Source organism: Oryctolagus cuniculus, chromosome 1, assembly GCF_964237555.1.
Source record: "Oryctolagus cuniculus chromosome 1, mOryCun1.1, whole genome shotgun sequence".
In the NCBI taxonomy this organism is placed as follows: domain Eukaryota; kingdom Metazoa; phylum Chordata; class Mammalia; order Lagomorpha; family Leporidae; genus Oryctolagus; species Oryctolagus cuniculus.
This window is the reverse complement of record NC_091432.1, coordinates 39370324-39384307: the sequence shown is the minus strand read 5'-3', so window position 1 is coordinate 39384307 and position 13984 is coordinate 39370324.

Below are 13984 nucleotides of genomic sequence, written 5' to 3'. Positions count from 1 at the left end.
CATTCCTACTCTCATTTCATTGGAAAGAATTCACACACATGTACACACTTAACTGGAGGAACCTTTGAAGAAGTGTGGGAAGGGTGAATTTGGGTGGACAACTGACGACTGCCCTTGCAGATTCCAAATATCATGCTTTTCCCAATGTGAAAGGATGCTTCCTATGAAGACAGATGCCAAAGGTCAGACAACTTCAGAATAACACATGGAAACAGCAGGTGATGAGCAGTAAGTTGTGTGTGATTCTAAAGTACATAAGCTGCACGGACTAATGTACCAATTCTCCTAGAGTATTAAAAAAAAATCCCAGAGCTAATGGCTAAGATGCCCATATCCCACATTGAAATGTCTGTGTTCTGGGCCAGTGCTCTGATGCAGCAGGTTAAGCCATCTGCAGCACTGGCATCTCATATGGGCACCAGTTCCAGTTTGCATTCAATTTCCAGCTCCAACTCCTGAGTCAAGGTGCTGGCAATAACCAGGTGATGGCTTAAAAAACTGTGTTCCTGCCTTCTACATGGAAAACTTGGATTGTGTTTTCAGTTGCTGGCTCAGGAACCAGCCCAGCTTATTCTTGGCTTGGCTGTGGTAGGCATTTGGAGAGTAAACCACCAGATGGGAGACAGGAAGATATTTCTCTCTCTCTCTCTCACTCTCGCTCTTGCTCTCTCGCTCTCTCGCTCTCTCACCTCTCCCAAATAAAAAATAAAATGTTTAAAAATTCCAAGCAAACCTGGTGAGGTACTTTCTTATGCTGGAATCCATGGATGCCCACTGAATAACTGTACTGTACTGTACCAGGAGCAGACCATCATTCAACTGGTAACCATGGAGGGGAGAAAGGGATGTATTAATATAGTGTATGTGTGTTCTATGGAAGAGTACAAAGAAATAATGAAAGATGGAAACAATCATAACATAGAAAAAGTTATATTTTGGTTAATTTCCTGGGCTTTGCTTTGCAGGCATAGAATTTTCCTTTTGTTTTGATTTTGGTCAGACAGCCATTTCAGCATAATATATTCAATAATAATCAATGCCTTTACTAGGTTCTTAAAAATTAGAACTCAAAAGAGGGAAGGTTACTCAAACAAAACTAAAATCATAAGTATGTCTAAGTTATTAGAGGATGTGGAAAATATTTCCTAGCAAAGTATGCATGAGTATATGTCATTCTGATTTAGTTATCTTTCAAAATTTCCTAAATATTAAATGTCTACTGTGTGCCAAGAGTTTTGTGTACATTATATCATTTCAATGCAACTCTTATGAAGTAATTATCACTCAGATGAAGATACTGAATTTAAATCATTTAAACTGGGGCAGGCATTGTGGTTCAACAGGTAAGGCTGCCACTGGGAAAGCCCACATCCCTTATCAAAGCTTGTTTGAGTCCCAGGTATTCCACTTCTCACCAGCTTTTGGCAAACGCACCTGGGAAGGCAGTGTAAAATGGCCCAAGTACTTGGGCCCCTACACCACATGAGAAGCCTGGATAGAATTCCAGGCTCCTGGGTCTGACCCAGCTTAACCCAGACTTTTACAGGCATTTCTAGAGGGAAATATTTCGGTTTGAGCATTTCTAAGAGGAATGGTATAGCTACTCTAAATAGGATGAGTACAAATTATACCTTTAACCTCAGGTTGACTCCAATAAACCATCAATTTTGGCCTACCAGGGAATAGGGTGCCAGACAGTTACACTGAAAATAAAAGAGATTTAAATTTTCTCTTAGATTAGTCCCTGTAGACCAATGCTTTTCCTACAGATTACAACCTGTTTTGGAATTGAGGAGTATGTATTTTTAGCCAGGACAAGATCTTTCCAGGGCATTTAAATTATATCCTGTAGGCATAACAATTTCCCTAGTAGCGTGCCTGATTTTAACTGGAAACCCCAGATTTCTATATGCTAAGTAAAATGAGACTGAACGTTTTCATTTCCTTAGAACTGACTCTTGTAATCCAGTACTAAAGATACAGGAGTGTTAAATATTTTACATTTCAAAAACAGTAGAAATAAAGGTGGACCAGAGTCTCTCCAAGGCTTATTTAGAAGAGATGGAACTGGTTCTTCCCATTCCAACTGCATCTCAGCTACATGAATCATCTTCCTCTCTCTTCCTCCACAATCTCAAGTCAGGATAAAGAGAGTGGCAAAAGTGTGTAGATGGCCAAGTGGAGAGTACTGTGTGTTCTCTCTAACACCTTCTTCCTATGGATTGGGGAATAATGCCCACAACTCCATTCCAAACCAATTGAGGATGACACATAGAGAATCACTTGAGATCCAGAAGGTGCCTGCACTAGCATGGAATAGGCACCTAATTCCCTAGTTGAACCTGTACAAAGGTAGCACCCATGTTAATCTTCCTTCTGTGTCTATGTAAGCAAAGGAAAAATGACTTGGGATGAGGTGGCAACATGCAGGAAGGAACGGCAATGGTGATGCTTGACAAAGGTGTATGAACATTTCAAGGTTAAGCAGACATTGAAAATGGTAATTAAGGTCCAGTGCTATAGCCTAGTGGGTAAAGCAACCACGTGCAGTGCTGACATACCATATGGGCACCGGTTTGAGACCTGGCTGCTACACTTCCAATTCAAGTCCCTGCTAATATGCCTGGGAAAGCAGCAGAAGATGGTCCAAGTGCTTGGGCCCTTGCACCCCTGGGGAAGACCTGGATGAAGCTCCTGGTTCCTGACATTGGCCTGGCCCTGCCCTAGTCATTACGGCCATTTGGAGGGTGAACCAGTGGATGCAGGATATTTCTCTCTCTCTCTCTCTCTCACTTGCTCGCTCTCGCTCTGCTTCTGCCTCTTCCTCTCTATAACTCTGCCTTTCAAATAATTAAATAAACCTTTAAAAGAAGAAAAAAGAAAATGGTGGTTAAACAGAAAATATATTACTGATACACACCCAAGAGGACTAGGCATCTAGTGAGGTATCAAATCATTGAGAGAAGCTGAGATAGATTGCCAGGAGCACAGGCTGAAAGGATTAAAGATAATTAATCTAAAACAAATCTCAAATTGGGAAAACTCCATAGTAGGAAAATCTCAAAGATCCCTCTTTCATATCACATTACATACAGAATGTGCATGTTTGTCATACAGGGGCATCAGCAGACAGGTTTTGCCATAGATTCAAAGACACTTAAGAAACATAGAAAGTTGTTGTGATCTAAATTAATAATATATGTACTATTTCATCTTTTTCCATATTGGAAAGAACAAGAAAAGGAGGAGAAAAAAACACATCTTTGCAAGTATCCTTACCCTATGTCAATTGAAGTTGGATGCAGATGAATAGGACATGAACATTAAATTGAATCTATGACAATGAAGCTTGACTGAGTTTCTGCCACTTATGTGGGACCTGGTTTGCATTTCACTCCTGACTTTGGCCCTTTATAGGGGCTTATTTGGCATTTGGGGAGTGACCCAGCAGATAGAAGAATTTTCTCTGTCTCTGTCTCTCTCTCTCCTGTCCATTAATTAATTAATTATTTTTAAAGAGTGGAAAATATTAAAAGATAAACTTATTTCTGTGCAAAAAGTTTTGAAATCTGTTCATATGATGGTTTTTCAAAATATTCTTAGAAAAGGTATATTATGAAAAAGTATGTATGGATTTCAAAAATGTTTTGCACCAAAATAACCATCTTTTAATTCTATTTTCCATAATCTTTTTGAGTTATATTTGTAAAGCATCACAAACTTTTGGGCCTAAATTTCCCTGAATAGGTTTTAAGACTGTTTATATCTCTACCTACTGGATATAAGGACACCTGTTTCTCCAAACCTTCCTACATATAGGCCTTAACATTTTTTAACATTTTACAAAACTGTTGAAAAACAGAATCTCCTTGTTTTGATATTATTGGTTAAGGTATAAAATAGAATCTTACAGTTTTAATATCAGAGGTTACAAATAGTAAGGTATCACTGTGTGTGTATACATGGGAAAGTTTCCCCTACATAATTGAAATTACAAGTGCAGAACTTTGTGTGATAGGATGTGATTTCTGTGTGCACATACAACCTTATACATGCCTCACATATGAATATGTATTTATGTGTATGTGTGTGTAGCTATTCCCTTATGTAAACATTAAAATATGGATGATATTCCTTAAACTACTACCATGGTTCTTCCTAAAAAATTAGTTGGGAGATATAGAATTTTTTTTAAGATTTATTCATTTTATTTGAAAGGCAGAGTTAGAGAGAGAGAGAGAAGAGAGAGACAGTGAGAGAAAGATCTTCCATCTACTGTTTCACTCCCCAAATGGCCAAAATGGCTGGAGCTGAGCTAGACCAAATCTAGGAGCCAGGAGTTTCTTCTAGGTCTCCCACGTGGGCACAGAGGCCCAAGCACTTGGACCATTTTCCATTGCTTTCCCACACACATTATCAGGGACCTGAATTGGAAGTGGAGAAACTGGAAATTAAACTGGCACCCACATTGGATGCCATCATTGCAGGGCATAGTGCAGGCCCTTAAGGGAGAAGTTTCATTGTTCTCTTCAAATACCCCCATATTATTTAAAATTTTATGTTCATACAATATTTTCTAATAAAATTATAGAGAATAAAATGCTTCTTTCAGTGTAAAACAAAGATCTTTGTTAGATGACAGTATGCAGCCATAGTCTTCATTTAATGATCTATTTCCAATCTCACTGTGAAAAACAAATAAATTACTATATTTATACAATAAGCTACCATTCTTCAGTGTCTAGCATTTATCAGTAATGATAATTTAGTAATATCAAACATGGTAAGCTATAAACAAAAAAGTTCTCAACATCATTTACTGGTAAGGTGGTCAATAGTTACAATCCTCTGACTAATTAAAGAAAGATGAAGTAAAAGAAAACCACATGCTACTTATATCTATGACTGAGTTCATGAAACTAACCAAGCAATGTCAGTGTACTATAAAACAAATGAGTTCCAGATTTCCATTTGAACTGCAAGAGGTTCTCAGCCTCAGAGCTCTCTGTTTATCAATTTCTAAAGCCATTAATGGGCCAGCCTCACTTTTTTAAATAATTTATTAGGAGAACAAAATAACTTCTTCATTGAGATGTTTTGATGTTTCCAGCTTATCTGTCTAAGAGGATCACAGAATTAAAACTCACTCCTGCATTTGCAAATAAAGTACACATGTCTGGATAAAGCATTTTTTTTCAGTTACTTTTGAAACTCAAATATGACATAATTTTCTGAAGTACCAAAAAATAGTGTTTTGAGGTTCAAACCAATGTTAGGGTGTTGATTTGGGCATCATTTGTGAATCATACAAAGGAACTAGTATGTTTATGTCCTCAAATTCACAGAAAGCATTTGTTTTGCACCACGTACCACATTTTGAGTTACCTCAGGCAGTTAGTGTGTTATACATCTTTCTGAATGTTCAGATTCTGACACTAACTTCTGAAAGTGGCAGAGGTGGCAAAGGACCAACTCTTTGTTTTCTTTTTTCTTAAAGATTTATTTATTTATTTGAAAAATGGCATTACACAGAGAGAGAAGGAAAGGCGGGGAAAGAGAGAGAGAGTCTTCCATCCACTGGTTCACTCCCCAGGTGGCCACAACAGCCAGAGCTATGCCGATCCAAAGCCATGTGCCAGGAGCTTCTTCCAGGTTTCCTATGTGTTTGCAGGGGCCCAAGGATTTGGGCCATCGTCTACTGCTTTCCCAGGCCACAACAGAGAGCTGGATTGGAAGTGGAGCAGCTGGGACTTGAGCTGGCACCCATATGGGATGCCAGCACTGCAGGCAGTGGCTTTACCTGCTATGTCACAGTGCCGGCCACAAGGACCAACTCTTTGTAACTAGTAACACTATAGAAAATCATGTGTTTTGTGTTCAAGAGATGCTCCAATGAATGCAATGTGAAACCTAAGCACTTCACCAGATCTGAGGGGAAGGGTAGAGTGAAAATTAAGAGTAATTGTGGGCAGTCCTTTGTTCTGGCAGTTAAGATGTCACTTGGGACAACTGTATCATATATCAGAGTGCCTGTTTCTAGTATTCTTTACACTGCTTCTGACCCACCTTCCTATATTGTGTACCCTGGTATACAGCAATCTTTTTTTTTTTTTTTTTTTTTTTTGACAGGCAGAGTGGACAGTGAGAGAGAGAAAGAGAGAAAGGTCTTCCTTTGCCGTTGGTTCACCTTCCAATGGCCGCCGCGGCCAGCGTGCTGTGGCCGGCACACCGCGCTGATCCGATGGCAGGAGCCAGGTACTTCTCCTGGTCTCCCATGGGGTGCAGGGCCCAAGTACTTGGGCCATCCTCCACTGCACTCCCTGGCCACAGCAGAGAGCTGGACTGGAAGAGGGGCAACCGGGACAGAATCCGGCGCCCTGACCAGGACTAGAACCCGGTGTGCCAGCGCCGGCCGGTATACAGCAATCTTAATGGAGCCCTTTCTAGCTTGTTTTTATTGAAACCTAGATCCTGTCATCAAAACCTAGATCTTGTGATGGTTGATAAGTATGTGTTACAAGGGGCTTCCATTCTGTTCTCTTTGGTGCGTTCATGCTGGGAAGGAGCTGCAGGATGGCATGAGTCTGGCCTGCTTCCAGCCCTGGGCTCCCTCCGTATCTTAAAAGAAATGTAAGAGGAGGTTCTGCTCCCCACTTTTCATTGGGACTGACTTGAGCCCTGCCATTATAACTTCAGCTTCTCCCAATCGCCCCTTTACAATCACGTGCATTCGCAGTAGCCTGTCTCGCCATGGAATACACCAAGTGAACCCCTGTCTCCAACACTTTTGCTTTGCCTTTCTGCCTTATCTTCTCTCTACCCTGCTATTCTCTCTGCCTGAATGTTTCTCACTTCTAACGGAGTAGGTCTCATTTAGGTCTCAGCTTAGGCATTTTATCCTTAAAATATACAAAAAAAAAAAAAAGCTTTCTTTGATCCACAAAACTAATGTCACTTCATTACATTTCTGTCCATTCTATCATCCTATTGAATATTCTTTAAAACACTCAACACTATTTCAGCTTATTTATTATTGCCTGTGTTCCTCAATAGAATAAAATAAAAGCTCCTGGGGCATCTTGAGAAGTTGTAGTGGACTCTTAAACATGCTCATTGAATAAATGAGTAGATGAATACTGTGTCCACTTTCAGTCTCTTCATTAACACATAATGGTGATGAGCTCAGGTTTTGAAGTCAGAACTGCATTTATACATCAGTCTTGTTCATTACTAGTTTAGTAAACTTGGGAAAGTTATTTAACTTCAACTTCCATTTCCTCATCTATGATCCTTGAAGTAGGATTAAGATTATCTACCCCATTGGGTTTTATGAAAATTAAGCAAAACAAAGCACAAGCACGAGACACTAAAATATCTGTCCTATGGTAAGTATTCAATCAACATTGGAAACAAAGTAGTGCTTCTCTCAGAGGGCATTCATGTGTGAAAAGATAGCAAGAGATGCTGTGGGGTTTGCACTGTGGTGTAGCAGGTAAAGCTACCACCTGCAGTGCCAGCATCCCATATAGATGCCGGTTCAAGTCCCAGCTGCTCCACTTCTGATCCAGATCTCAACTATGGCCTGGGAAAGCAGTAGACGATGGCCCAAATCCTTGGGTCCCTGCACCCGTGTGGGAGAAGGGGAAGAAACTGCTGGCTCCTGGCTTTGGATCGGCCCAGCTCAAGCTGTTGTGGCCATCTGGGGAGTGAAGCAGCAGATGGAAGACTTCTCTGCCTCTGCCTCTGCTTCTGCCTCTAGGTAACTCTGCCTTTCAAATAAATAAATAAATCTTTAGAGAGAGAGAGAGAGAGAGATGCTGTGCCCTTCTGTGGATAGGGCATCTCCCGCTGGTGTGGTTTCTTTGGACAGAGAAGAGATCTCACTAAGAAGAAAACTAAACTAGTACTCTACACATCACACTCTGATATCAATGGGGAAGACCTGAACTGTCTCTTGGGTGATGAGAGAGTGTAAGAGCAGAAGCCAGATTTTGCCAGGATGTTATCTGGATGATTAGTAGAATACCTTACTGGTATTTCCTGGGTGAATTTACCACAATCAATTATTGGCCATGCACACTTTGAAAATGTCAGCTTTCCAGAGTTGATGAAGCTTACTGAGATTGCCCTGAATGCTCCAACCTGAAGTCTATAAATCAGAGTCCAGTTAGTTGACATAAGACATGCACTCTAATTTTCAAATATCAAACCTGAATGGCCCATTCATTCCCTCTAAGAAAATAATTCCTGGAAGCCAATTTTTGATATGAAAACAGTTTGAGTTAGGAAAATTATTTGTAGGTCTCAAGCATTATTGTATATGTGTTATAAAAAATAATGCTTCCAAATGTACTGTAAAATACCTGGGCACAGAAGGATAAATGCTATCAGTTTTTCTCCTCTAGCTCCAGTTTGTCAATGCTTCCTCACATTCTGGCCAGTCCTGTGCTTATCCTGTAACATCTTAGTCTCAATTGAGCCAGATGACAGCTTGATCGCTAGGACAGGACAGACTTTTCAGATACTCAGTTACATGATAATCTCTTAGAATACATTTGTATAGTTACATTCTCAAAACTAGTTATTGTTCTTAAAGTCTTAATATGCTTTTCTATTCAATGCTTTTTTTATGCACATCAATGAGAATACATTTGAAAATTGTCAATAATTCTAGGAATAATAAGGATTTGCAGATGTTGTGATTGCTCAAAAATATCCATTTTTCTCCTTCCAAGAACAAAGTAAGTTTGCCACCCATACTCCTTGAAGGGATGCATGACTATTGACTTACTTGACTAATGAGAACAGTGAAGTGATATGGGACACTTTCAGTGTGGAGTCTTTAAGTTTTGGGCATGATTAGCTACTATTATTTTTCTCTCTGCCACAGGATGTTACAATTAGTGAAGTCCTCATCAATTTTGACTGCCAAACTCATGGATCAGATCCTCCTGCTCACCACAATGGGTATGTCATATATATATATATATATATATATATGCTATATTAGCACCATATGCTAATTAGTTTCAACCAGTATAAAGATGAAAATGTCTAGAATATAACCTGGATAATATCTGGCATTACTTTAGCTTCAACGTATCTCATGTTCATCATCTTTAAAAATCAGACTGTTAGATCAGAAAATGTCTAACAGTCTTCTAACTTTCATACTTCTAAATTCAGAGTTGATTATTTTGTGCTGTGTTTCTAAGTTAATGTCCCTACCTGTTTTTATTCCATAGCCTGTTCAGATGAGTTTCCAAAGCCATTTGAGAGAGAGAGAGACAGAGAGAGAGAGAGAGAGAGAGAAAACCATTATATATATTATATTATGTATTATGTATATACAGATCATGAGACTCTTTTTGGAAAGGATTGCTTTTTGATAGCATAAAAGAAGACTCCCAGACAAGATCTTTGCTGTGTTTAGAAGAAATTCTTTTCCTATGGATTTGAAGCAGGGCTCAGCCAAAGCAAGTTTCTCTTAGTAATAGGTAGGCTAAACATAAAGGTATTTGTGGCAATGAGAGTGAGAGAGAGAGGGAGGGAGGGAGAAAGAGAGAAGAGAATATTGAGGAGGAGACAACTCATTTATATCCTGGTGCAATATTGAAATACTTTGGAGGGGAAGAAAAATTCATCATGAGAGGTAAACATCTGCCATTAGAAATTACTGAGAAAAAATGTTATACTAAATGTATAAACTAGCAAGCATGGAACATATGCATGAGTTACAACTGCTTCAAGTAGAAACTATCATTCATCATTAAGTTTTATTCCATTAGCCAAGCAAATAAGAGAAATAGAGAGTGCCACTGCTGAATCTTTTATACTTCCTATTTCTTGGTGTTCATATTAAAAACTCAGCATATTCCGCTGTAAAGACAATATATGGATGGCTAAATCTCAAGTATTAATTCAAAGCCATTTTTCTGTCCACTGTCCCAGAATACAAATAGAGCTGAGCACAAAGTACATAAAACATAAACTTTCCTCCCGTAGGTTCAGATAACAGATGTGCAGCCAAATGGAATTTTACCAAACTTTCTAAAATGAGTAACATTGTATGAGCAGTGTTCCCTTGGGAACTTTATGAAAATGAGTTATCTATCACAAAGGGTTCCCCCAGAAGAAAACCTGGAAGAAATGGGTATTTGTCTTGACCTAGAGACAAGTGCAGAAAATTGTAAATACCTAACAATAGCTTAAAGTACTTGAATTATCCCCAAATATGATAATAAAAAATAAATTAAAATTTATTGAATGTCTGCTATTCATTCTTTCAGCAACATTTATTGGTTGTATTTAAATGCCAAAAACTGGGCTAAATGCTTTCACATGAACTGTCTCATTTAGTCAAGTAACATATTTAGTATAGATTAGTTTACAGATGAATGACTTGCCTAAAGTCACACAACTAATAGGACCTGTTATACAGGGGGTATTTATTAAGAGTCTACTACTACATGTTAGCACTTATCTATGTACTATGGCCCATCATTAACATTGCAGGGAGGTAGGCAGAATAATAATATAAGTTGAAGTTCCTATGCCACATATCTAAATGTTTAAAAGTACACAATAGTGGGAGGCAGCCAGCTCTTACGGGCTTGGGAAAGCAGATTGTACACATCTCTTCCCAAATGCACATTCAGCAATGTTGTATTGGAAGCTTACAATAAGCCATGGTGAAGCATTTAAATGTAAATGATGAATAACATGATTGAGTGCTAGTTAAATATTTACCAAAACAGTACAGCTTATAAAGCATAACTGTTGAATAAGATAAGTCCTAGTCTAAGACTTGAAAATAGAGGCCGCATCATAATAACATACAGACTTTCACATTAGTTCCAGGTTCCCTAGACCTTCGCCCTCAGCTGGCAGCTGCCTAATGCCCTGGCTCTCTTTACTTCTCATATGATCCCTATTTTCATCGTGCACTAGGAGGAAGCTCATGTGAGTATATGTGAACAGGCCAGCATGAGCTCAGCTTCTTCTGTGTGTACAGCATGCACTCATATGGCGTTGCTTCTAACTCACCTCCTAGCTTAGGGACATATTTGCCAGGGATTCAGCACAACCTCAGTGGTATGAACAAAGAAAGAGATCACTCATAATAACCCCTGGAAGTTGGTCCAAGCCTTGAAGGATCTGAAATTGTAAGGCCTATGTTCTCAGAGTATTAATTAAATAGAGGGATCATGAAGCTTTTGAGGGATCCATTGGTCCCAGAGACAACTTACTCTATGAAAAGTGGTACAGATAGAAAGGGACCAGAAGAGAGTCCTCTAAAACAGACTGTCTAGGGTAGACACCCTACTGCCTGACCTAACAATGGTACCAAGTACAGATATCCCAAAGCCCTCACAGAGCTCCTGTTCCATTGAGAGGAGACATAAACAAATTATTCTGAAGATCAAAAAGTCTTTTCAGTCTAAGTAAAATATTTTTGTAATTATCATAATTGGCAATTTGTAAATTCAGAGCTTACTAAGCCCTTGTAGACTGAATGACTAAAAATTCAAAGCTTAAGTCAGCAAAATGATTACTATTACTTATTTATCAGAAAATATTTGTCACTAGAAAGACTCAGGGCAGCTTCCCACTCAATGACAGTGCTTCCTGTATCTTCCCAGCTGAATCATTTTGCCAGTTCCCGACTGGCCTTGCTCCTTGTTTGTGGGTTCAGTCACCATCAGTAATAAGAGTACTTTTATTAGTCAGCTGAGACTCAGGAACATACAGACAAACATGAGCAACATTGCCATCAATGCCAGTGGTGCCACTTATATTTCCTGGGTAGTTCCTGGATCATGGTGGTCTCATTTCCTCCATCTTAAATCCATATTAATATTGTTTCCTACTTCCAGGCTAATACTCTGAGAGACCATATATGAAAGTGAGTTGAAGACTGTAAATGGTTAATACAGATAAGGGAGCACACTAAGTGAAATGCTTTTTATTAATCTTAAGGAGGCATTTTTAAAATAATGTTTTTGTTAAGGTATGTTTGAAAAACAAAAATTATATATATATATATATTTGTACTGCATGATATGATGTTTTGATATATGTGAACATTGTGAAGTGGTTAAATAAAGCTAATTAACATATTCTTCACCTCACACACTTATTTTTTGTTGTGAAGACACTTAAGATATACTCTTGGGGCCTGCACTGTGGTACAGCAGGTTAAAGCCCCAGCCTGCAACATCGGCATCCCATATGGGCTCAGGTTCAAGTCCTGGCTGTTCTGCTTCCCATCCAGCTCCCTGCTAATGGCCTGGGAAAGCAGCAGAGGATGGCCCAAGTCCTTGGGCCCCTGAACCCATGGGGAAGACCCAGAAGAAGCTCCTGGCTCCTGGCTTTGGATCAGCTCAGCTCTGGCCATTGCAGCCATTTGGAGAGTGAACCAGCTGATGGAAGACCTCTCTCTCTCTCTCTCTCTCTCTCTCAGTCTGTAACTATCAAATAAATAAATTTTAAAAATAAATTTTTAAAAAGGATCTACTCTCTTAGCAATTTTCATTTATACAGTATGCTAGTATTATCTATAGTCACTATGGTGTACAATAGATCTCTAGAACTCATCCATTCTAAGTGAAATTTTATACCCTTGAATACATCTCCCTTACCCCAGTGCCTGACAATCACCATCCTATTCTTTGCTTCTACAAGTCTGACTGTTTGGATCCCACATGTAAGTGAAATAATTCATTACTTGTTTTTCTATGCCTGGCTTGTTTCACTTAGCACAATGTCTTTTTTTACTTATCCGTGTTGTTGAAAATGACTGGAACTCCTTTTTTAAGGACAAATAATACACACACACACACACACACACACACATCACATTTTTTGATCGACCCATCTGCTGATAGACACTTAGGTTGATTCCCTTTGCCATTGTGAACAATGTCACAAGGGAATTGATCTGAGCCATATTTTTTTTGGATATGCTCCCAAAACACAGACAACAAAGGAAAGAATAGACAAGTGGGATTGCATCAAGCTAAAAAGCGTCTGCACAGCAAAGAAAGTAGTCAACATAGTGGAAAGACAACCTTTTCCTACAGAGAAAATATTTGCAAATAAGGAGTATAAGGAGCTCATATCTAATTTGTATAAAGAAGTCAAACAACTCAATAGCAAAATGATAACTTGATTTAAAAAAGGGCAAAGAACCTGAATAGACTTTTCTCAAAGGAAGACATGCAATGCCTAACAGGTATGTGAAACAACACTCAACATCACTACCCATGAGAGAAATGGCAAACTAAACCACAATGATATCTCACCTTACACAAGAACAGCTATTATCAAAAAGATGAAAGATACATTTGATGGAATGTGAAGAAAATAGAACCATTACACACTTTTGGTGGGAATGTAAATTGGTAAAGACATGGGAAACAGTACAGAACTTTCTCAAAAAATTGATAATTGAGCCATAATATGATTTAGCAATCCCGCTATATCCCGCATATCCAAGGAATATGAAGTCAATATGTCAAAGTTATACCTGTACTCTCTTGCTCATTGAAGAGGCTTCTTACAGTAGAGAGCAAACTCTAGGTTTATGTGCCTATTTGTTTCATTTTTGCCTGTTTGCAGGTATTAATGATTTATGTGCAGGTTTTTAATTTAATTATATCAGAATATAATTAACTGGTTCCTTGTAGCATGTCTACACCTTCAGTTTCTGTGGGTTTATTTTTTTCAGCTTTATTTTATTAAAGAATAAAGATTTATTTATTTGAAAAGCAGAGTGACAGAGAATGAGGAACAGAGAGAGTAAGAAATTTTCTATCTGCTGTTTCTCTTCTCAAATGGCCCCAACAGCTGGGGTTGGGCCAAACTCAATCCAGGAGCCCAGAACTACATTGGGATCTACTATGTGGGTATCAGGAAACTAAGTGCCTGCACCATCTTTCACAGCTTTCTCAGTCGCATTAGCAGGGGGTTGTATTGGAAGTGT